The sequence below is a fragment of the Bos taurus genome, chromosome 16, assembly GCF_002263795.3.
Source record: "Bos taurus isolate L1 Dominette 01449 registration number 42190680 breed Hereford chromosome 16, ARS-UCD2.0, whole genome shotgun sequence".
Lineage (NCBI taxonomy): Eukaryota > Metazoa > Chordata > Mammalia > Artiodactyla > Bovidae > Bos > Bos taurus.
The window spans coordinates 49637605-49660619 of record NC_037343.1 but is presented as its reverse complement, the minus strand read 5'-3'; the positions used below and the strand labels follow the sequence as shown (position 1 = coordinate 49660619).

At 56.6% G+C, this 23015-nt stretch overlaps 1 protein-coding gene across 3 annotated transcripts in view; it reads left to right on the top strand.

The window, feature by feature from the left end:
- PRDM16 (PR/SET domain 16) overlaps window positions 1-23015 on the top strand; it is a 411934-nt gene that overhangs the window by 325098 nt on the left and 63821 nt on the right. The window lies entirely within an intron of this gene.

Genomic DNA, 23015 nt, shown 5'->3' with positions numbered 1-23015 from the left:
TCTGCACACAGTGGGTGCTCATCTACTGCCTGTAGAGTGAAGGCAGCCAGGGGCCAGTGAGGGTGGGGAAAATGGAAAGCAGAAGCCACCCCCTGCCTCGTGCCGGGCAGAGGTTCAGGTAAAGGCCTGGCTGCTGAGCCTGAGTCACAGCGAGGGGTCACTGACTTTTCTGTGGGCAGTTGATCTCTCTGAGACATCTGAGTGTGCCCACTGTGGACAGGCACTCCTGGGCTGAGGAGCAGGGCCCCAGTGCAAGCAAGCTGCAGCCTGCTCCAACCCTGACCAGGGCCCCAACCCCAGAGGCCCCAGCACTTTCATGGGTGAGCGCTGGCCCCAAGGGCCCCTAGCAGGGAAAGCAGCTGCTTCTGGGTCCCTCCCTTGGGGCTGTGGGGTTCTCTGTGCCAGGCCCTGGGTTCCCTGGGCTGCGGAGTTCCTAGACTTGAATCCCACCTAGACTTGAATCCAGCTGCAGGTGAAGCTGCTCAGGGTAGGAATGGAACACCAGGGGCCCAGGTGTTTCTCTTTTGGTTTTGGCTACTTGGGGTCCCAGCCTCTTCTTCAGGCTCTCCCAGCTGCCAGGCCCCTCACTGTCCTCAACAGGGGCCAGGCCTGTGCTTTCTGGGGCAAACACTCACTGCCTGGTGGAGCCCCTTTTTAGTATTCGAGTGGAGGCCCCAGGAGAAGCGAAAGGAGAGTGGAGAGAGGCCAGTGGGAGGGCCAGCCATGCCTCAGAGCTCGGACCAAGGGCAGGGGACAAAGAGCCTCTTCATCAGAGCCAGGGGCACAGCGGCCTCTGTAGCGGAGAGGCAGCCCTAGTGTGTGCAGAGAGGCGGAGTGGAGTGGTGAGGTTCATGAGCCAGCTCCGAAAGCTCTCCTCCCCAGAGTGGCCCCCACTCTGGAAGTCAGGAAGCCCCTCCTGAGAGGTGACCTTGAATGTCAGGAGACCCTGAGCCCCAGGCAGTCACTGGGCTCTTCCCAGGGACGGTTACCCTCCCCTCCACTGGGACCTGGGCCACGGGGAGCTACAGGGTGATGGGAGCCGGCACCCTGTGTAGAATCTCGGAGGAGAGGCCTGGATTTCGCATGCATAATCGCCGTAATAATTGTTGAATTTCAGGAGCCGAAGTCAATGCATTTCTTCTGCACAATTCTGTTGCCAGACACTGGGGTCCATTGGCATTGCCCTGCCCCCGCCCATGTCAGGGCCTGAAGGCCGGGCTGTCTGGACGTGGCATTCCCAGACCTGCTCCCTGGCTCCCAGCGAGGGTCCCTCACCGGGGGAGATAAGATAGAGCCGTGTCGGGGAGGAGGTGCCGACGGGGCCGCCCCGGCACGCTGTGAGTGATAAAAGCGGCTTCAGAAAGGTGCTGACGTGGCCGCCGTGCTTAATGAGGTCATCGCCCAGGCTGCGGCCCTGATAACCTGGAGGTCAGGCCCCAGCAAGTGGCAGCCGCAGGAAGCAGGCTGCCTGTCGCCACCTGTCGGTGCCCAGTACCCAGTCATTTCAGCCAGTCATCTTGAACCCAGTGGGCATCCCTGTCTGGGAATGGCCAAGGGGAGGCCCTGGCCAATGTGCTGTTGGGGGAGGGCAGTTGTCGGGGGCAAGGCAGCACCTTCTCCTGCCTCTCAGGTCAAGAGTAGCTCCCCTGTCTTGCGGCGGGGCGGGGGTGGGGGGGGGGGCGGGTCTTTTTAACAAGCTGCGGGATCTGTCCTCAGGCGTCTCTGCTGTTCAGAATGCTTGTGGAACCCAGGCACTGCCAAGCGCTGCACTGGGCATGGGGAGTGAGGAGCCAAAACCCGGTGGCCCAGCGGCCTTGGTCTGGGTCCGCTCAGGTGCCCTGTGCTGTGAGCATCCAACTCAGCTCTGTCCAGCCCTGGGCTTGCTCTCTGCCTGGCCCAGCCCTGAGCCCCCAGTGTCCTTGAGAGAACAGAAAGCGGGAGCCCCCCCCCCACAACTCTGAGATGCTTTTCCTCCAGGGAGGATGACAAGGCTCCAGGCTCTGCCACTCTTGAGCTGGGTGCCCACCTGTCTCCTTGTCTGTGTGACCAGGGACTGCAGCCAGGGTCCAGGCTCCAAGAGCATTTGAATGTTAAACTCCAGCCCAGGCCAGGCATTTGTGCATAGGTAAAGCACCAGGGACTTGCATGGCAGCTTGGGGCCCCTCACCCTGGGCCATGGTTGGGGTGAGTGGACAGAGAACCCAGCGGAGCTGGCCCCGCCCTGATGGGTCTCAGGCACAGCTAGGCTCCATCCAGGGCCTTGGCATGGCGTCACCTGGGAATGCCCGTGGGCAGGGCCCATGTCCAAGGCCTGGGGGTCCAGGGGCCTCTCCAACATGAAAGTAGAGTCAGGCGGCCCAAACCTCCCCTCCATCCCCGACCAGAGCTCTGTCTGTGGCGTCACTTCCAGAAGCAGCGCCCAGTACTTTTCTCTGTCTGGGCCCCAATTGCATTTGTGCCCAGGTGGGTGTGCTCAGCCATTCCCAGCCCCACCAGGGCCCAAGGCCCAGTCCTTGTACAGCCTGCTCTGAAAGAGGTGTCAGGCTCGACTTCAGCTCCTTTTATTCTGAAGCCTGGGAGAAAAACAAATCAGAAAAGCATTTCCAAAAATAGCCAGCAGGGAGCGGAACTGTCTGTGCCCTTGTGCGTTTGCATGGCCCCCTTCCCCTGGGTGAGGGTGCAGGCCGCCCCTGGGGGCCTTGGAGCCGGCTTGAGCCATCTCCCAGACCAGACGGGCCGATGGGCACTGCATCCTGGAGTGGTCATCAGTTGCTAGGCAGATATGGCATCATGGAGGGCAGTGTCCACTGACTTCGGGGTGTCTGAGCAGAGGCGCCTGTGCCCCTCAGGGTCCCCGCCAGCCCTGAAGGATAGCTGCCCATCAAACCAGGGGCAGACAGAGGGGACCCGCAAAAGGGCTTGGCAGAAGGTGCCCTCCAGCCTTTTGAGTGGAAAAGACCCCGCCCGGGGCAGTGCTCTGAAGGCCCACCTGGAGATTTGAACTCAGAAAGCACATTCACCTGGTTGGGTTTAGGGAAAAAACTGTCCTGGGGCCACTTGGGGTCCCAGGAGTGCCATCCCTGTGTGAACTCGAGAAGTGACCCACAGGCTCCAGGCAGGCTTCTCCAAACGGGTCTTCACCCTAGACGGACCCTCCCACCTTTGTCCTGCAGCTGAGTGCCCAGGCTGTGCAGGGCCCCCAGGGGCTTGATGAGGTCCAGGGCCTCTGGCTGCCCCACCCCCGCCAGCCACCGGCTAGCGAACCGTCCTCAAGAAGCACCTTGACCTCTGACCTCAGGCCAGGGAACCAGTATTTTTTATGTAAAAGTTCAGAGGCCTGTGACTGTCTTTTATTCATCTTTTCCCACTTTGGCCCTGGAGGGTCTGGGCCCATTATCTCCTGTGTAATGGGGTCGGGGGGGGGGGACGGGGGGGCGAGGTGTGAGGCCCACAAGTCCCTGCAGGTGGAGCCCCTCTGGCTCCAGACCTGTCCTTTCCTCCTCCTCTAGCAGAGGGGCTCTGCAAACCATCCTGCCAGCTTCATTTTCAGACAGAACCAAGCCTTCCTCCACCTTGAACCTCACCTTTTCCATTCAGGAATGGTTTCTTCCTAGAGGAGCAACCCATCGGGGCTCCTTGACCCTGGCTGCTGCCTCCAAACCACAGCGCAGCCCTCGGCTGCGAGGACCTGGCTGTCCAGGGTGGGGTCTCCAGGGGCCAGGAAGGGGCCTCACCTCTCGCATCACGTGCCCCACCCCCGACACGTACATACACACTGCATCCTACTTTGCACTATGGCATCTTGTGTGGACTGCTTTTTCTTGCCGGTCCGTCTCCCACTCTCTCTCTCTCACCATCATTCCCTGTCACCCCCAGGGTTCTGGCCCCTGGTGGGGAACCAGGCACATCCTCTGCCTGACCAGGGGGGCCTCATGGTCCTGCAACCTTGTGTCCAGCCTCCTGGGGGTGAGAGGAGCTGCTGATGCCTGAGGGCAGCCCAGCTGTACCAACTGCAACCCTGCCCAGGCTCCCTTCCTGATCCCAAGGGCCCCTTCAAAGAACAGGGTCACCGCACCCTCCACATCCGAAAGGGACACTTGTGAGAGAATGTGCACGTGTCATCCTGGGGGGACCGGTGAGTGGGGGGCCCACCTCCTCCAACACCCCCTCCCCCTCTGACAGCTCAGCGGCTGCACCTCCCATTCACCAGCTGATTTATTTCTGTCTCCCCCCGCCCAGCACCGCCCGCCCTACACAGACTTCCCATCACAGGGTTGTGATCTCCGGCGGTGGCTGCAGTTTTTAATTGTTTTTCTCCCCCTAAATGCCCTCCCGAGCCTCTTTCCCCTTCACTGCCCCCCCACCCCCCTCCCGCTGGCTGCGCGTGGGGGGACGGGATTCCAGTAGCATTTCCGCCCTCTCCCTCTATCATTTCATTTGTTCTCTTTTCCTTTCCCTTTCTTCTCCCTCCGCGGGCCCAGCCTCTGTGATTAAGCCTCAAGGTCTCCTGCTGCTTTTAATAGCCTGCGGGCTCGGCCATCTGATGAGAACGGAGCCGCTCAGCCAGCTCCCGAACACTCGCTCTGGAATCTCCTAATGTACGGTATTAATCATCACTGTCAAGCCATTCAGGCCCTAAATACATCCACCCAGTATAAAATTATACTAAACAGAAAAAAGAGGCCATGTTTGGCTGCATATTGAAAACAGACATCAGCCCCCGCCCCCAATTCCAGGGCTCCCACCCGGGCCTCTGCCCAGTTTAATGAACAATGGACAGCTCGGAGTGTAGGTCGGCTGCAGTGGGTCCTCAGAAAAGTTCTGCATCGTATGCAGAGTGACAATGGGAAAGCGGGGTTGGGGGGCGGACGGGACAAGAGTGGCGTCAGCAGGGAAGCGGGGGTGGCAGAGGGCGCGCAGACAGAGGGCGTGCTTTGGGGCACCCAGCCTGCAGGCTGGTCCCTGAGAATGGCTGGGAGCTCCTGGAGGCTCCTGTGGAGCCAGGCTCAGGGCTGCTTCTGGGCAGCCCCCGGGGGAACCACAGCCGTGCGGGGAGGGCAGCAGCCACCCTGCGCCCTGAGCGCTTGCACTGGCCCCCAGCCAGCCCCCTGAGCCTCCAGGCTGGACCCGCCTGCTTTCCTCTGCTCCCTGGCTGTCACTCTTCCTCCTGGAGTTTGTCGTAAAAGTTAACCGGGTGTGAAATGCCGCTGAGTGGGCTGTGCTAAAAGTTTACGATGGCGGGTGATCTGCTGTGATCCACTTAGCGCACCAGCTCCGCTCACCTGCCGTCAGAGTCCGGGGTCCCAGGGCGGGAGGGAAGGCCCAAGGCACCTCCGGCCACACTTGGAGGTGTCCCTGGGACTGGATGGAGGCCTGTTGCAAGGCCATCTAGCAGCCCCTGCACTTATCCCCCAGGACAAATGCCCCCGAAAACACCATGTTCAAGGATATCCCACTGGTCAGCCACTTATCCTTCATGTAAGTGTTGAGGTGGCCACAGGCTGAGGTCCTAATCTACAGGTGACCCAGACCCTGTGGGCAGAACACAGTGGTACCAGCTAGGGGGCCGGCCGGGGAGATTGGAGCAAGGGCCACAGAGAAGCCAGACCTGCAGGTATGGGAGGAGCACGCGGAGCTCCAGGGCCAGGGGTCCTGAGGTGGGGGTCAGACTGAGGTTGGAGGGGTCACAGGGAGAGACCAGCAGGAGCAGGTATAGAGGGACAGGACTGAACCACGGGGAGACGGTGTGCGGGGCTCTCCTCTGAACCCCGCTCACCTTGGCAGCTCTGCCCAGGTCTCACCCGAAGTCCTCAATCACTAATGGAGCCTGCTCACCCCACACCTTCACCTTCACCCCTTCAGTTGGGAGGGAGCAGTGTGGCTTCGTTTCCCTGTCCAGCAAAGGAGGCCTCAACCTCCCTGTCCAGCTGAGCCTCCCTGGGGTGCGTGTGAGGCTGCGAGTGTGCCAAGGACTGGGTGCTGGAGCCCTACTGGGCCCCGAGCAGCCTGCTCCCCACCCTGCAGACCACACAGAGACCCAGTGCTGGGAGGCAGGAGGCCTGGGAGAGAGGATGCCTCGCAGGAAAGAGGTCAGAGGGCTTTTCCGGCAGCAGCTCTTGCATGAAGGGGTGGTGGGGAGGGACCCTGATGGGGAAGGAAGGATGCATCAACTGCAGTCTAAGTAAGGGTGACAGTTGCTCTGCCATGGATGCTCTGGGCTTGCTCTGTACCCCTGCCACCGAGCAGGGACCCTCAGCACCTCTTGGATCATGCAGAATGGAGGCTAGAGCAGGAGGAGGCTAAGTCACTGCCCCTGCGGACAGAGCTGGACAGGGTTCCCAGGCTGGCCTCCCAAGCTCCAGGCCACCAGCTGTGTCTGAACATCAGGGCACCTGCCAATCCCAGATTCTCCCCTCCTCCATCACCCCCCTCCCTCCGCTGTGAGATCAGAGAGGAATGTGGGCAGAGACACGGAGCACCAGCTCCTCCGGGCACCTCCGGACAAGAACAATTGGCCTGTGGGTGATGAGGTGACAGCTACCACCTACACTTGAATTCAGTGGAGTTTTCAGGGCCTGAAGCCCCTCCACATGCTTCTGGAAACAGGGCTCTGTGCTCTTCCCATGACTCCCACGGCGGCATTAGCAAAACCTCCCTAATCTTAAGCAAATAATCTCCTTGCCCACATCAGCATGCCGTGCACAGATGGATGGTCGTAAGCCCGGCCCTGAGCAGGCCCAACGTGTCTGGTATTTGTGGAATTGTTCCAAAGACCCCCAGCCCCTATCCGCCGAGCCATCATCTCCCAGCAGAGAGGCTGACGGCAAGGAGCCCCCTGCCAAGGGAGCAGCTCCAGGCAGACGCGAGTGGCTGTCCGCTGAAGGACGTGCGGCCGCCGTCTGATCAGCCGGAGGGAGGCCCATGTCAGGGCTCACAGAGGAGGAGGCAGCAGCATTTGAAGTTCTGCAGCAGGGCAGCGTTGTGGGGAGAGATCCAGAGGAGGAACACTCAGAAATAAAAGCATAGGGGCAGAGCCCACCCTCCGAACACACTGCTCACGCACTGAGCCTTAGATCAGCCCCCGAGGGAGGCACTGCCCTTATACCCATTTTACAGATGATCAGGGAAAGTGGAGTCACGTGGGCTGACCGGGCAGCTGGAGAGAGTGGAGCCAGGGGCTCTGGAGGAACAGAGTCGGCCACTCTACCTTGTGCCCAGACTCAGACACGGGCGTCCTGGAGGCTGGGCCCCTGTCCCCTGCAGGAATGCTCAGAGAACAAAGGTGGTACAGCAGCCTTTGGCACTTGGTCCAGGTGGCTGGGATGCTGCATCTCCAAACAGGTGGGGCAACTCCACTTCCCAGCCCTCCACCCTCAGAGCAAGCACAATGCCAGCTCCTGGCCCTGGGGGACAGCCTGTGTCTCAGCTGAAGCTTGCCCACACAGACCAGAGTGGGGACCCCAGGGGACCCTTACCCTGCCCAGCAAGATCCTCCACTATCCTTAGCCACACACTGGGTGCACAAAGGAGCGGCTTATGCTCTGTAAATGGCCCTGGCCCAGGAGGAAGGCCGGACGCCTGGCGGACAGGTCTCTTTCCTAACCCTAACCTGGGCCATGGTCCAGGGGGGAGCCACCTTGGAGATGAAGGTGGCTGCCTTCCTAGAGGTGACATTCTCTCTGCATCTGGAGCCTGTGCTTTCTGCTTGGACAAGCTGCTTCCTTCCTAGGACCCTGGGCGCTGCACGCACGGAGTGGAGGGTCATCTCCTACTAAAACACCAGCCCAGGCTGAGCTGGAGAAGTGTCCTCAGCCTTCTCCCCCTCCCGGGCCCCAGGCACTAGCCATGGGCAACATGATCCATGAGGTGTGGCTGGACTAAGAAAACCCACCAAGGGCTCACCTGCAGACGTTTCCAAAGCTGCCCCTCCATCCCCTCCGCCCCGCTCCAGCCTCCTTCTTCCTTCTCTGGATCCAGGAAGCAGTGTTGCCCACAGGCCCCAGGCTGGCGCTGTTGGGATGGGTGCAGTTGGCTTTCACAGACCCACTCAGATGATTAACCCGCTTCTCTGCCGACTTGTTCACGTGCTCTGGAAGCCCAGCAGTGATGACAGGATCATGTCCTGCCCCCAGAGCTCTGACATCCGGCCAGCAGCTATCTGCCATGACCACTCTGCCTTTCAGGGATCCAGGGACAACATCCAGGAACATCTCTCTCTCACCATGGGAGCTGGTGGTAGAGCCCTGGGACACGGCTCAACACCAATGGTGCCCAGGACACCCCCCACCCCGCCCCACCCCACCGCAAGTGTCCACAGAAGTCAGGCAGAGAAACCTGCTGAGACTGTGATCGTCATGGAAATGAAAAGTGAAAGTGTGAGTTGCTCAGTCGAATCCGACTCATTGTGACCCCATGGACTGGAGCCCACCAGGAGATCTCCAGACAAGAATGCTGGAGTGGGCTGCCACGCCCTCCTCCAGGGGATCTTCCTGACTTAGGGATTGAATCCAAGTCTCCTGCATTGCAGGCGGATTCTTTACCATCTGAGCCACCAGGGAAGCCCTGATCTTAGTGGAACAAAATCGTTAACATGTATTAACACTGCTGCAAATATGCGCCGGGTGGGCACATCTCTCTGTGCCCTTCAGATGATGCCAGGATTCGAGCAGAGAGAAGCTCCCTCTCCCAAAGGAGCAGGTGACAGCCGACCCCTTGGTCCCTGTGTCCTGTCCTCATGCACATGTTTGCTCCCAAGGCTAGGACAGGAATGGGGCCCTTGCCTGAGCTGGTGTGGATGACAGGAACACAGTGCAACGCACCACTTTCCACTTGAGAGGGCGATTTGCCCCAGGTCTCTGAATGAAAGTTAAAGTCACCGTAAAACTCCTGGTCCCGCCTCCCACAGGCTCAGCCCGGACAGGTAGGCAGCTGGGGGTGCAAAGGTATTGGACCCTGGTGGCCATTGGAAATCGCCAGCTCTGATCTTCAGACTCCCAGCGGTGGCCTCCAAGGGATGAGGGCAGAGCCCTGGGGAGAGGCAGGAAGTGACCCCCTACCTCCACCTCCAACCTTGGCTGAAAGCCTTCAAACGTATTTAAAAGTGTCACAACAAGGACAATGGTCTCCCCAGGTCTGCAGACCTGCCGGGGCACCCAGAAATGACAGATAGTTCCAAAGATAATCAGACCTATGGTAGGACGTTATGTCCAATTTCCACCATATTCTGAGTCTCTACACAGTTTCCATGTGAATGCCAAGCGAGGAGCTGAACTCACTCCCAACTCAAACCATGTTGAGGGGAATGGACGTCCCTCGGCACAAGAAGTGAGCCTCCTGGAGACTAGACTAGGGCCAGCGCCCTGTGAACTGCCAGCAGGAAGACGTTTCCGCCAGCCAGTACTGTCATCAGGGTCATCTTTCAGCTACAGACCAGCCTCTGTTCGCCTGCTGGAGTCTTTACATATACACACATTTTTTAAACTCAGAGACATTTTCTAAGCTCAGAGAATCGGGACACAAGTCAAACCCTCAGTGGTGGAGGGAGAGGACTCCTTTCTCCCAGGTATTACAGTTCATGAACACGGTCACCCTGACCATGTATCTCAAGGCTGTGATGACCTCTGTCCAGGGCTGGAGACGGGGTCCTCGGAAGAGGCAGAAATAGCCAGCCTCCCACGGCCCCATTGGAGGGGCCACCATCGCCTCCCCTGTGTCGGGCTATCCACGCCATCTGCAAGAAATCTCTCCTTGCAGTTACTCTGGAGTTTGAATTTCACCCTCCACTCCACCTGTCATCATGGTTTATCCTCACCAACTTTCACAGCTCCATCTCCCTGGGTCTTCCTTTAAAGGATCTTTAGAAAATTGTTGGCAATCTGAACGTTTTTCCCCCAGAGGGGAAAATAAAAAAAGACCGTGTCCTCTGTGTGACTGAAGGGAACAGCAGCAGCCAGAAGCCTGGAAACCAGCCCCCATTAGAAGCACCGCCCTCTCAAGAAGTGGTGTTTATTTAGAAGTTGGCTTGAGATGGGGCCTTCCATGTGGAAGGTCTCCTGGAAAACCGAGGCATATGCGTGCGCTTTTGTCGAGGCCGCGACCATGTGCAGCCAGGCGGCCCCTGAAGACACAGACAAGACTCAGTCAAGCAGGCTGCCAGCCCGCCGGGTGCAATAGGGCTCCTTCGGTGGCTCGATGGCCAGTGAGAAGCAACAGGCAAAAGTAATTAACACCAAGTATTCCTGTTGGCAGGCCCATGGTCCCTTGTCCCTAACTGTCACATATTTGGATCAAACGCATCTTTTATCTCGTCGTCTGGGACACGGCATCATAATGATGACCAGATGTGGGGGGACCTGGGACATGCGTCCAGGGGATGTTACTTGACGGACTTGCAGGCACTGGCGGCTGGTTACTCCTGGAAGCAGCCGATCCTTCCAGACCCTGAGCCCCTGTCTCCATTCAGGGACTGGGCCACCATGCCCTGTGGTGGGCAACCCCTGTCCAGTGGGCACAGGTCCACAGTGGGAAGCGGAGGCCGAGAACAGCTGAGTGGGGGGCATTCACCTGGGTCGTGGTTGCTCCTATCTCTCTGTCCTTCAGGTTCCTGGACTGGGAATCAGCTCCCAGCAGAGGCGGGTCGGCCCTGAGCTGGAGAGGGCACCCACCACCATGTAGCCACCCTGGCTTCAGAAGGGTTCACTTTCTGCACAAGACGTGGCTTGGGCACTCTAGCCACCGGGTTCTGTCGGAATGGAGGGAAGAAGACCTCAGCAGGGCCACCAGAGCAGGGGCTACAATGGGAGGAGAGACTGCCCTGGAATGGCAACAGGTGATGGCCTCAGAGCCTCACCCCTTCCAGGTCCTCTGTGGACCAAGCTGTTCCACGTTTCCAAAGTGGAACATCCCTGGGAAGTCACAAAAACAGCACCAGATGTACAGATGCTGTCCCCCTGTGGGGGTTCTGGTCACATTCGTTTTCCCCAGCAGCTGCTTCTTAGCAATCGAGCAAGACACTGATGACAAGCAGGGCGGTGTCTGCAAAACAGGGTGCCTCCAGGCTGCGGTAAAGCTCTCGTTCACGTGGGTGGGTTTGCAGAGTGTTCTTCGTCCCACATTTCAACTCTGACCCGGTGGGCAGACAGGGCCACGGACGCCCATTCAGAAGCCCCTGCCCTTGAACCATCGTCTGTTTTACCCTGCAGGGCCCCTCCCCACAGACTCACTTCAGCCCACACGCCCCACCCGTACCCAATGCCAAGAGGTTGAGTGGACGGAGGCAGGGACTCTGCGGACGATGGTGCCTTGTGGGACCAGAGCTGGCAGGGGTGTGGTTCCCCAGAACTTCTCCTATGTCGTGGGCAATTGGGGGGTCCCTCCTTCAACCACGTAGAGCAACCCCGCCTAGGTTGTGTGTCACCCAGGAACGTCATTGTTTGGCTAAGGAAAGAAAAGTGCTGAGAGAGAGAGCTGTGGAGCAGGGCTGCACACTTGTCTAGGGGGTGTCCAAACCTCACCAGGTGCAACCCTGAAGTTCATCTGAGCAGAACGCTTGCTGAACCCCAACTTCCTCAGAGGCAGGAACAAGGACGGAATATGTCCTGGGCTTCGGGAGACCAGCCCAAGTGGGCTTTTGCCGCTGCCCAGTGAGCCCCAGGACACTGAGGGGGATGCAAAGGAAGGCGCCCCTGGGGACTCTGTCCCACCTCCAGGCAGACTGTTCTCAGAGGGTCCGATGTGGCCTCGTTTTTCTCTCACGGCCCCACCCTCTCTCTCTTAGCAAAAGCCACTCCCCTCCCAGCCTTTGTTGTGTGGATCTCAATCTTATCTGGAAATTCTGTAACCGAGGGGATGTGGTGATGTAGGGCTCGCCCACCCTGTGCACAGGGCACCTGGGAATCCCTTCCCTGAGACCGGGGAAGAAGGCACGGGTGTCCTCCAGCGCATCGTGGTTTCTACCGGAAGAGGGAAGCTAATAGAAGACATCACTGTGCAGGTGGGCAGCAGGCTCCCTGGAGAGGAGGAGACGTGGGCTGGCGGGAAGGCAGGGACAGAGCACAGGGGCTGGGTGGTCACCAGAAGACCAGCCCGGGGTCACTTCTGGAGATGGAACGACAAACACAGCCTCACCTTGGGTTGCAGAGGGCATTGAGAGCATGATTTTAAATAGATGTGATGCTGGGAAAGATTGAAGGTAAGAGGAGAAGGGGGTGGCAGAGGACTAAATGGTTGGATGGCATCATCGACTCAATGGACATGAGCTTGAGCAAACTCAGGGAGACAGTGAAGGACGGGGAAGCTTGGTATACTGCAGTCCATGGAGTCGCAAAGAGTCAGACACGACTTAGTGACTAAACAACAAGATAGATGAATGAATCAGTATATACATAGAGATCTTTCTAAGGAACAGGACTGTGTGTTCAGAACCCTCTGGAAAGCAGGCCCTTGAAGATTCCACAACTTGCAGCCTCATTTTTCAGGAACCAGTGAAGGGCCCCCTCATAGAGCTCCCCGGGAGGAGATGGGCCCTTAAGCTTTGCTGGGTCAGGCACCAAAGGCGGGTGCCACCAACATGCCCCTGAGATGCAAGGCCGCCATGCTCTCCTGACACCATCTGTGTTGGAGGGGCTGCCCACCCTCTGGGCTGGCATCCGATTAATTGCCGTCTGTTGTTCTCCTTTGACAACTAGCTTAACCACCTACATGAACTAGACATGCCGCGTCGTCCTTAATTACACGTCCAAGGTGAGGCTTCATCTGTGGCGAATTCCTCCCGCTGCAGAAGGAACCTCTGGGTTGGCAGCCTGGGACAGCTCAGAATAGAGGAGTCCAGGTGAGGCTCTGAAACACACCGTAGGCCTCACAGGAGGAAGCTTCGCTCCTCCCTGAAGCGATTAGATTTTCCCAGGGCGGGGCCTTAAGTGTCATTCACAGATGTCTTCATTCCTGAGAGTGTGACCCAGCCTGGAGTTCATAAGAATAAAGTCTTTAATAAGCCCCACTAGCTGACCCCATAAAAAGCCATCTTCCAAACAAGCCCTCATGTGGCAGGAAGTGATTAGAGACACCCTGAGGAGATGGTCAGGAAGCTTGATTTGGGGAACAAAATCCTTCTGAGGAAGAGAAAGGACGAGGAGAAGGAAGGGGTGGGGGAGGAGCTGGGGTGAAGGAGGAAGAGGAGAAAGAAGGGGAAGAGAAAGAAGAAGGGGGGAATGAAGGAGGGAAAACCCCAAGAGAAAACAGATTACAGATTGGCACCATCCCTGCCCCCAGGAAACACCACTCAACTGAGAGCACATGCTGCCAGGTTAGTGAACAGAAGGGCCCGAATCACACCGTCCACTCCAGTCAGCCCTGGAGGTCTTTGGAAATGTGAACAAGTTCCTTAATCTTCTCTCTGGGCAGGACATATGATTTAGGCTGAAGGTGGCCATCGGCACTGAAGCTCCCAGATGACGGTCCAGGTGATACTCCCCAAGCTAGCTGCTCCCACCAGCCTGCTCTATGGTAGAGCTTCAGGTGGGCTTCTGGAAGGGCATAGCGGTCCGACCCACCCCACACCCACTCTGTTCTCTCTGTGGCATGGGAGTTCATGTGCTTTAGGAGTTTTTCTCCCCAGTGTGAGGTCTGGCTGGGGTGCAGGTAGTCTAATGACTCGTCGGAGATTCCTGGTTTGTCATTAAGAGGACCCAGAGTAGCCCTACAGAGCAGCCTCGCAGAGAGGAACCTGAGCAGGCCTGGCAATGGATGCTGCAGCCTCGAAGGGCCCGGGTTAGCACAATGGGTCAGAGCCCCTCATCTGTCAGCCACGCCCACCCAGCCAGCACTTTCTGGAGAGGTCCCAGGGATGGCCCCTTCTCCATTTCAGCCCAGACCTTAACAAAAATGTCTACATCGAAAATGTCACCGCCTGGGGCCACCACTGCCGCCCCTTCCCCCAGCAACAGCCTAGTAATGACCCTGTGCCCCTGCACGTGGCCTCCTGGTGCCAGGGCAAAATTAAACCAGGCTGATGGCAACATAGTTATTTGCTGCCTGGGCAATTATTCCCCCCTCCCCCAGCTGCCCAGGGGGACAGGTGGGCCTTATAGAAACCAGAGCCAGAGCACAGTTTTAATTATCACGGTCAGGCCAGGGGACGCTGACATGTGGGGCCAAGCCCCACCCCCAATCCCCGAGGAAGACACTTTTATTGCCTCTTAGGGAAGTGAGTGTTTTAGGGCAGCCGATCCTTTACAAGCCCGGTTCTTCCCACACCTGTGCTACTGCCGTCTGAACCCTTGGAGAATCCTCAGGGCAGGGCTGCAAGTGGAGATAAAAGGGAGACAGCAGGAAATGTGTAGGGGTCCCCAGAATAAACTGGGTGCCTCTCATAAAGGGGGCTCCTGGTGGACAGGGCTATGCAGGCAAGGAGGTGTCTTCTGGAAGCAGACGGTGGGTTCTGTGTGGTCTGTCAATGTGCAATTTGCATCGCAAGGTCCCCGGGCTCGGCAACGAGCTGAGGACTTGGGATGGCTGCTAGGGGGGAGCAGAGCTCTGGTCAGGTTCCCAGGAGGGGGGCGTAGCTCCTCCCACCCCACGCTCAACCCCCCAGTGCCTACTGTGTGCTGACGAGAATCACAAGTGGAGCAGATACAGACCTACCGCTGGGGGGGGCCAGTCTCTGCCGAGCTCCACGGGGTCACAGACCAGAGCAGCTGACGCCCACCAGGAGGTCAGGGAGAGGAAGTGGGTGCTCTGCCTGGGAAGGAAGGAGGGGGCTTCTTGCAGATACAAGTGTCCCTCCAGCTTCTTCCTCCTCGGCTCCGGGAGCAGGCTGCCGACACCCTGAAAGCCCCTCCCTTCACCATCAGCCCAAAAGGGAGCTGCCACCCCATGTAGGAGGAGGGGCCCCAGGCTGGGGGTATCCCTGTGCTGGGCAGCGAGCAGCCCCAAATGTCAGCCCTGATGTCAGCTGCAGGCCAGAGGTGTCAGGGCCCGGGCTGCCGCTGTGCTCGCAAGTCATAAATACCGCCTAAGTGGCTCCTGTCACCTCGCCACAGCCGCGTTTCCATCTGCAGCAGCCCAAGGTGATTAATGAGAATTATCATTAACGCTAATCAGAGCCGTTTGGAGGAGGCTGGGGGAAGGAAGTGCCCTTTGTGGGGCTGGGGAGACCACTCTGAAGGGTGTGCATGCGCGTCGGGGTGCACACTGCTTTGTGCACACGCACTCACGTGCCCTTGCATACACATGCACTCACACGCACTCACACGTGTGCATGCATACACGTGCACTATACGTGCATACTCATGGGCGCACAAATGCACTCACACGCAAGCACGCACACACAGGATGGGTTCCGAGGCTGCCTAGTGGAAGGAGTCTGGCAGATGGGGAGGAGCTGGCTGGTGTTAAGAACAGCCCTTGCCTGTCGTGAAGGCGGGCTGCACAGAGGCCAGGGAGCCGACCGCCAGGAACACAGGCCTGGCCCAGCATGTCTCAGCCCGGCTGGGACGAACTCTCTCCCTCCAGCACTGAGCGTGCTCTCAACTCAACGTGCTTGGGCAGCCCATCACAGACTAGACAGGCTTGGCCAGAACCAAAGCAGGAGGGGCTGTGGCCACACTTTAGGCTTGGGGTGCAGTACAGGGGCCCCGTGTGGGTTCCCTGCTCCTCCGTCGGTTGGCACACAGCCTGGACCCCTGTCCCAGCCCACTCCCACCCCATCACACCGGGGCCGCCTTTTTCCCGTCCGTCTCTGAGGAAGTGGCCGACAGGGCTTCGCAGCGGGCTTCCCTGCCCTCCGCATCCTCGCTCGGGGGGCCGTGCAGCTTAAAGATACAAAGTGTCCTTTTATTGGAAATATCAATTCAGAAAGGGGCTAGTAGTAAGCTGAGAATATTTGGATAAACTTGACAGCCCTTAGGACTAAAAAAGACCTTTTGTTCCCTCCAAGAAAAAGGCTGTCGCACCACCCCAGGCTTGCTGGAGCCGGTCCAGAAAAAACTGAGGTCGGAGCAGAAAAGTGATTAGGGCGTCTCGTGAAAGATCTTTCCTCTGGGTCAAATGTTTATTATTATTTAGTTTATTATTTTATTAGAATGTGCGGTTACTGTCCTATTGCATAATACAAAGCTCTGAGCGTGTCTTCGAACACCCAGTCGGGTCCAGCCCAGCCTCCTGAGGCACAAAGGGAACTCTGTGGCATGTGGAGGGTGAGGGGGGCGGCACCGGCGTATTTGATTTTGTTCTGCTTTGTTTTCGAGATGTTGACCTGTTTAAGAAGGAGCAGGCATCTCTGGGTGTTTGCCCTCAGATGAGCAGAGGGTTTCCTGCGGCTTAGAGGTCTAGCTGTCACAGGGAGGGGTCACCTCGCCTTTTCCAGTGGCGGGAGGTTGTGCATGTGGATTGCGTGGCAGCTGTGATTCGTGCGGGTCTCCACCAGCAAAGAACCCAGCTGGTGCCCAGAGGGTGGGAACACGGGAGAAGCTCCTTTTCGGCTGACCACTAGCCTGACTTGCAAACAACCACATGGCTTTCCAGAAGAAGCTGGGACCTGATGGGCCGCCAACCCAGCGCCTCTCCAAGAGCCACACCCACATGTCCGTGGCCCAGAAGCACGTGCAGCCCAGCGCTGCCCTGGTCTCGGGGCTCTGTCTCCACCTACCGGCCCCTCAAAGAGACCAGTTATTCTCTGAGGTCCCCGTGAATGGACAGCCCACCAGAACCCACGCGAGATGAAAATCAGACCTAAATGGATCCTCTTCCGCTCAAACACACAAAAAGGAGAAAAACCCATCTGACTCGAGTTGCTGGAGGAAAATGAGCCAACCTCGAGTGAGAGGGCCCTTGGCAAAGCGGGAGAGACACACACCCCCAACCCCCAAAATGAAACCAGGTTGCTGTCTGCAAGCAGACTGGTCATGCAAACAGCCTAGGATCTGAGTTCCGTGGGAATCCAGAAATTTCTCCATCACCAGCCTCTGCAGAAAACCCTCAGTTGGTGGGTTGTCTCCCGGGTCGTGGGTGTGGGCCGTGGAGCTGCCTCTGTGAGGAGTTATACCCACGTGCTATGGGGACAGGGTGCCAGTGGACCCTGGGCAAAGCAAGCTAGAGGTCCACTTTCAAGGGCACCTTGGTCCTGTACCAGTGAGACGCCAAATCCCACAGGCCTGTATCTAACTTTATGTGTCAGATATGGCCTGGGCCTCCAATGTGCTCCTCAAGACTTTAAGGAGACAGAGTCTTCAGAGAGGATTTCTGCTTCCACCCTAGAAAATACACATAAACGTAAAATACTGACAGAAGTGGAAGTTGTCATGCATATTAAAGTAATTACATTTAGGAAATTCCCTGGAAGTCCAGTGGTTAAGACTCTGAGCTTCCAATGCAGGGGATACAGATCTGATCCCTGGTTGAGGAACTAAGATCCCACCTGCCACATGATGAGGCTAGAAAAAATATTAAAATTTAAAAGTCATCTTTAAAAAATGAAATATTACATTTATGGGTTTATTTTTCATAGTTGATATGACAAACAATGGTTGGAGCAGAAAGTGAGTGTACTTATTTTAAATGTTTCAATTCAGTTACCTTTTTCATTACATTTTTAAAAAATTAAGTATTTAAATAGGAAAAAACCTTTGTCTTTAAAAACAAGGCACTTGGGAAAGAATCAAAGAGATTATTTTTCCTTAAAAGATCATTTTAAAATAGTCATCATTTGGAGAGGAAGACTAAACAAAAGGAATTTAAAATAAGTTTGGAAAATAAGAGGTGAAGGAGAAGGGGGTTGAAGGATGTTTTCCATCTGACCTCCGCAAAGGCTGAGACTCCCCACAAAGGCAAGGAACCTTCTAGAAAAGAGCTTGGACCCCGACAGAGGGCAGGAGCTGGTGATACTTAGGAAAACCACCAGCTGGGTGAACATTCCTGCCCTCCCTCTCCTGGGCAAGCACTGCCTCTCTGCCCGGAGCAGCCCCAAACATGCCTTGTGGGCTGGTGTGATGTCCACACCAGCCAGAAGTCGCCATGTGGAGCAGTTCTGCCAGGCTCCAGGACACAGTTCCCAGCTCAGGAGTCACACAGCTCAGGAGTCACACCCAATTCCAGGCTCCTGCACCTTCACCTGATGGACATCTGGGGGCGTCTTGGGCCCTGGAGACTCATGATCAAGCTCTGGGTGCTCAGAGCTGGCTAGGAAGATTTCAGAGCAAACCCTTCTCTGCCCACAGCTGTGCAGAAGCCAGAGATCCAGGAAGCCAAGATGCAGAGGAGACCACCAACCCCTCTCTTCCCCAGACACAGAGCCCCCAGCAGCTTCCACTCCGGGGTAGGAAGGAACCGTCTCTGCACACATGCAGCCCCTTGTCTTAAGAGAGCTCCAGTCCAATTGGGAAACAGGGGGGGTGGGGGTAGGGTGTCCCGACTCAGGACAGCAGCCGGGTGAGCTGCTTCACTTTAATTAAGCAGAGCAGCGTGTTCCCTTTTTCCATGGGTTTTATTCAGGTCCTGACGACGTCAGTAGAAACAGATCTGCCAGAATAAGTCATATGCAGCTCACTCAAGGGAAGAGAGAAATGTGCCCTCCCATCCTTGCCTCTCTCCAAAGAGAAAAACACAATAGCGGAATCCACAAGAAAGATTCCGATTAGAATGTTCCGAGGCTCTTAAACACCCCCGTTTAAATTCTGGGTAATCGGCGGCATTGTGCTGCCCCTGAAGAGGCTGTAGGGTTGGTGGGTGCCGTTCAGAACCATTTGTGTCATATGAATGCTGGTGATTAGATTTTTAATAAACCGTTTCAATTCTATTTCCTGGGCTTGAATAGATGTTTGCACTTGGCTGGTGTGGACTTGAAAGGGGTCCAGGTAATATCATTGTGGGGGACATACTCTTAATTCCTTTAATATATTTTGTCAAAGGTGACTGGCTGTAGAAACCGGCTGGAACACAGGGAGAGGGGGAGAGCGATTGAATTTAATTGGCTCCATTTGTCATTCAAGACTGACTTCACTGCACCTCTGTCTATGAATCATTTCCAAATTTGCTGGTCTGACCCAGTGTGCCCACAGCTTGGGAAGGAAGCCGGCTTTGGGTTCCCAGGGCAACATCTCGGGCTGGGTTCACATCCGAGGGCAGGGCTGGCGTGAGGCTCGAGGTTTGTCAGGAGCATCTCCACCGGCCTCTCGTTGGGATGACGGTGCATGAGAACCGGGGGGCGGGCCACTGAGTCACAATATAACCTGGTTCAATGCGTCCCAGCTGCCGTCAAACCTTCCAGAGAAGGAGACCACAGGATCCAGAAAACTAGCATTGCAGTCTCAGACTCTTAACATTCCATGCCTGATGTGCTGGGAGGGTTGGAGGCCAGAGAAAGGAGGAGCCCATTGGGTTACAGTTCCAGGGCCCCGGGACCCCTCCCCACTCAGCCAACTAGATGACAGGTGAATCCTAGGAAGTGGAGCCATACGACAAAGTGTTCAGAGGGAAACACGCCTCCTCTCTCTGTAAAGCCAAAACAGAGGCTTGGGGTCAGCCAGCACTCTCCCCTGTGATACCTGGCCGCTGGGGAGGAAGCCGGAGCTAGCCTCTAAATGGGCATCCAGACACTTCACCAGGAGCTCTTGCCTGTGGCCATTTTTGTCTGTCAATGAGCAGTGAGCAGTGCTTGTGATGGGCTTGGCAAAGTATTTGCTGAGAGCTGGCCTGTTGAATTTCGAGCTATTTGCAGGAGCTGATCTCAGAACATGAGGCCTGATTCAGAGGCAACGAGTCATGGAGCTTCTCTAGATGGTTGAATCCCCTGGAGAAGGAAGAAGGATGGACCCTGAGAGACTGAGTCACAGTGGGGGGCGGGCCACTGAGTCACAGTATAACCTGGTTCCGTGCGTCCCAGCTGCCGTCAAACCTTCCACGTGTGCTTACAGGGTGCTGAGATGGACAGGCCAGCCTAGCCTCTGCCCTGGGAACAGGATATTGCCAAATTGACCTCGGGGGAAATTACACTGTGACACTGTGCACAGCACAGACACACTGTAAAGCTGGATTCCAGGAAAGATTGCAGCTCTGGTTTCCAGAGAGGGAGAGAGACTGAAAGGAGAGTCTGTATGTCCTTTAGCAGGATCCACGGAGGAATGAGAAGGTAAAGGGTCCCGAATGTGACAAGGGGACACGAGGAAAGAAAGACCCTTGGACAAAGGCCTATGGAATATTGGGGGACATTCTCAGTTGTCTTGAGGCACCTACCCATTCTTTGTCACCCAAACATTTATTGAGCACACACGGTCCCTGGCCATGGGAATCAGCCAGATGAAACCTTCAAAGCCCTCATCGTGCAGGGGGGGAGAAAGAAATTGTGTGGGCAGGACAGCCACGGTCTATCATCATCCTTACTATGATGAGGGAGGTGCTATGAGAGCCCCTCAGAGGGGTCCACCCTGAATGATCAGGGCATTTTTCCTGCAAGAGGTGTCCCTGTGTTCTTCTACCTCTACAGCTCTCAGCAGAGTATTTCCTTCTAGCTCACCTTGGGAGTTGGAGAAAGCCAGAAGTGTCTGAGCAGGCTAGGAGTACTCTGCACCTCATTCATCCATCCAACCATCCATTCATCTATTCATTCATCCATCTGTCCAACCATCCATCCAATTATCCCCTCATCCATCCATCCATTCTTTCATCCAATTATCCACTCAAACATCCATCTATCCAACTATCCGGTCATCCGTCTATCCAACTATCCATCCCTCCATCTATCCATTCACCCAACCATCCATTCATCCAACCATTTGCTAATCCATCCATCTATTTCCATTCATCCAACTACTCCCTCATCCATCCATCCATTCATCCAGCCATCAACTCATCCATCCTTCTATCCAACCATCTGATCATCCATCTATCCCACCATCTACCCATTCATTGATCCACTCATCCATCCACCACCTATCCTTGCATGGACTTGTTCAGTGAGCCCCGTGTGAACACTGGTCCTTGGTGAGTTGGGAAGCTTCAGTTGCTCTTGGCCACCATCCTCTGGTAGAGCAGAGGTGAAAAGGGCAGGACCGGCCAGGATATATGGTTCCCACAAGTCACAAAATGGGCAAGACAGGCAGCCAGTGTGCAGTGTCCAGCTGGTCTGCCCCTTTCCAGCTGTTCAGCATTAGGCTGGTTACTTCTTCACTCCTCTGTGCTAAGCTTTCTCATCTACAAATGTGGCTACAACAGAGGCTCCCCAGCAGGGAGAGGAGCTTCTAGTGACCTGGTAGTGAGACTCAGCAGCGACCAGCGGTGGCGGTGACGTCAGCAGTCTGTAGTCGCCCCCTCCTGACCAAGGGTGGGTGGAGGGAGCCCTGGAGCAGACTCTGCACATCACTGACTTCCAGAGATGAGGAGGATGTCTAAGAGGAAGGGGGAGAAGCCTGAGCCTTTCTCAGCCCTGTGTGTCCGCTTCTCTGAAAGCTGCATCTGGACAGTACCCCAGGTGCAGTCCGTGTCAGCTATTGTCCATGATGATGGTGTCATCCGAGAGGGGCTGAGGTTGTGGGCTGGAGGGAGCACAGTGCCATCCAAGGGTCAGAGAGTGGAGTGAGGAGGTCCTGGGCATCCCTAGGGGCTCCTCAGCCTGACGCTTGGCTCCCACACTGGGGCTTGTGTCCAGCAAAGAAAAGGTCCAGGCAGCCCCACCCCCCACCCCAGGGAACATGCTTGCTATTTTGGGAAGCCCCCGCCCCTAATGTACAGCAGCTTAGCCATTGTGGGAATTCCTCCTGCACCTGCTAGGGGGGAGGCGGGGGAGCCCCGTTCACAAGCTCTGCAGTTTGTCACCATCAGTGTGGCCAGAGAAAGGTTATGAATGTGACACCTCCCGGGGGCCTCGCATCGACTCAACGACAGAGAAACCGCTTCCTGTGGGCAGCCCCTGGGCTCCCGCCTTGCCCCTCGCAAGGATGCTGCCGCAAGCCTTTGGTTTGGGGTGTTTGGGCTTTTTTTTTTTTCCAATCTTTTTTATGATCAAGAATCAAACGTAAGGGTGTCACTTCAGAATGTCACAGCTGAGTCTGTGGTCATGTGCAGACTTCAGGCTCGGAGACTTCTGCTCCGAACCCAGCTTCAAGTCAAATCAGGGTTTGAAAAAGTGTTTGGGTTGTTAGCGATTTAACCACGGCAGCCCAGGGAGCCTGCAGCCTGCTGTGGGGCCAGGACAGGGGTGGGTGTGGAACTTACTAGCTGGGGTGGAGTGGTTAACAAGCCAGGCCAGGATTTCAAGGGTCTTCTCTGTGCCTGTAGCCATTACCTGTCCAAACCATCCCAGGTGTTGGCCCCAGGACGGCTGCTCAGGATTCTGCCCCCACTGAGAACCAAACCACCCGCTCAGCCCCCAGGTCCAGCTGCTGTTGGCTGGACCCAAGGTGAACGTTTTCACTCCACAAGGAGCAGAGCCCCCAGCCTCGGCCTTGCATGCTGATGTTTGTCGTGAGGGCTTCCTCAGTGGCTCAGATAGTAAATAATCTGCCTGCAATGCCAGAGGCCCAGGTTCGATCCCTGGGTCAGGAAGATCCCCTGGAGAAGGGAAAGACAATCCACTGAAGTATTCTTGCCTGGAGAATCCCATGGACGGGGAGTCTGGTGGGCTGCAGTCCATGCAGTTGCAAAGACTGAGAAACTAACACCTGCAGGATGACCACGTGGGGCCCCCACGAGGCTTTCCTGGGTCCCCAGCTACGGTGCCAGGGCAGGGGGACGGAGGAAGAAAGGGTCACACCTGGGTTATTAGGGTCAGAAACCTCCTCAGGAGCCCATCTGGAGAGAGGGAACCTCCCTCCAGACACCAGCCATCTCCTTGGGATGGAGTTAAAGTGAGGCTGGGAGCCGGTCCGGGCTCTGCAGGTGTTGGCCCCATTCAGGTGGTTCAGGCTCAGCCTGAGGTTCTTGCTTTGACCCTGCTGTCCACACAGGAGCCGAAATGCCATCTCAGTGCTCGTAAGAAATGCCCCAGAAAGGGGACTTCCCTGGCAGTCCAGTGCTCGGGACTTCGC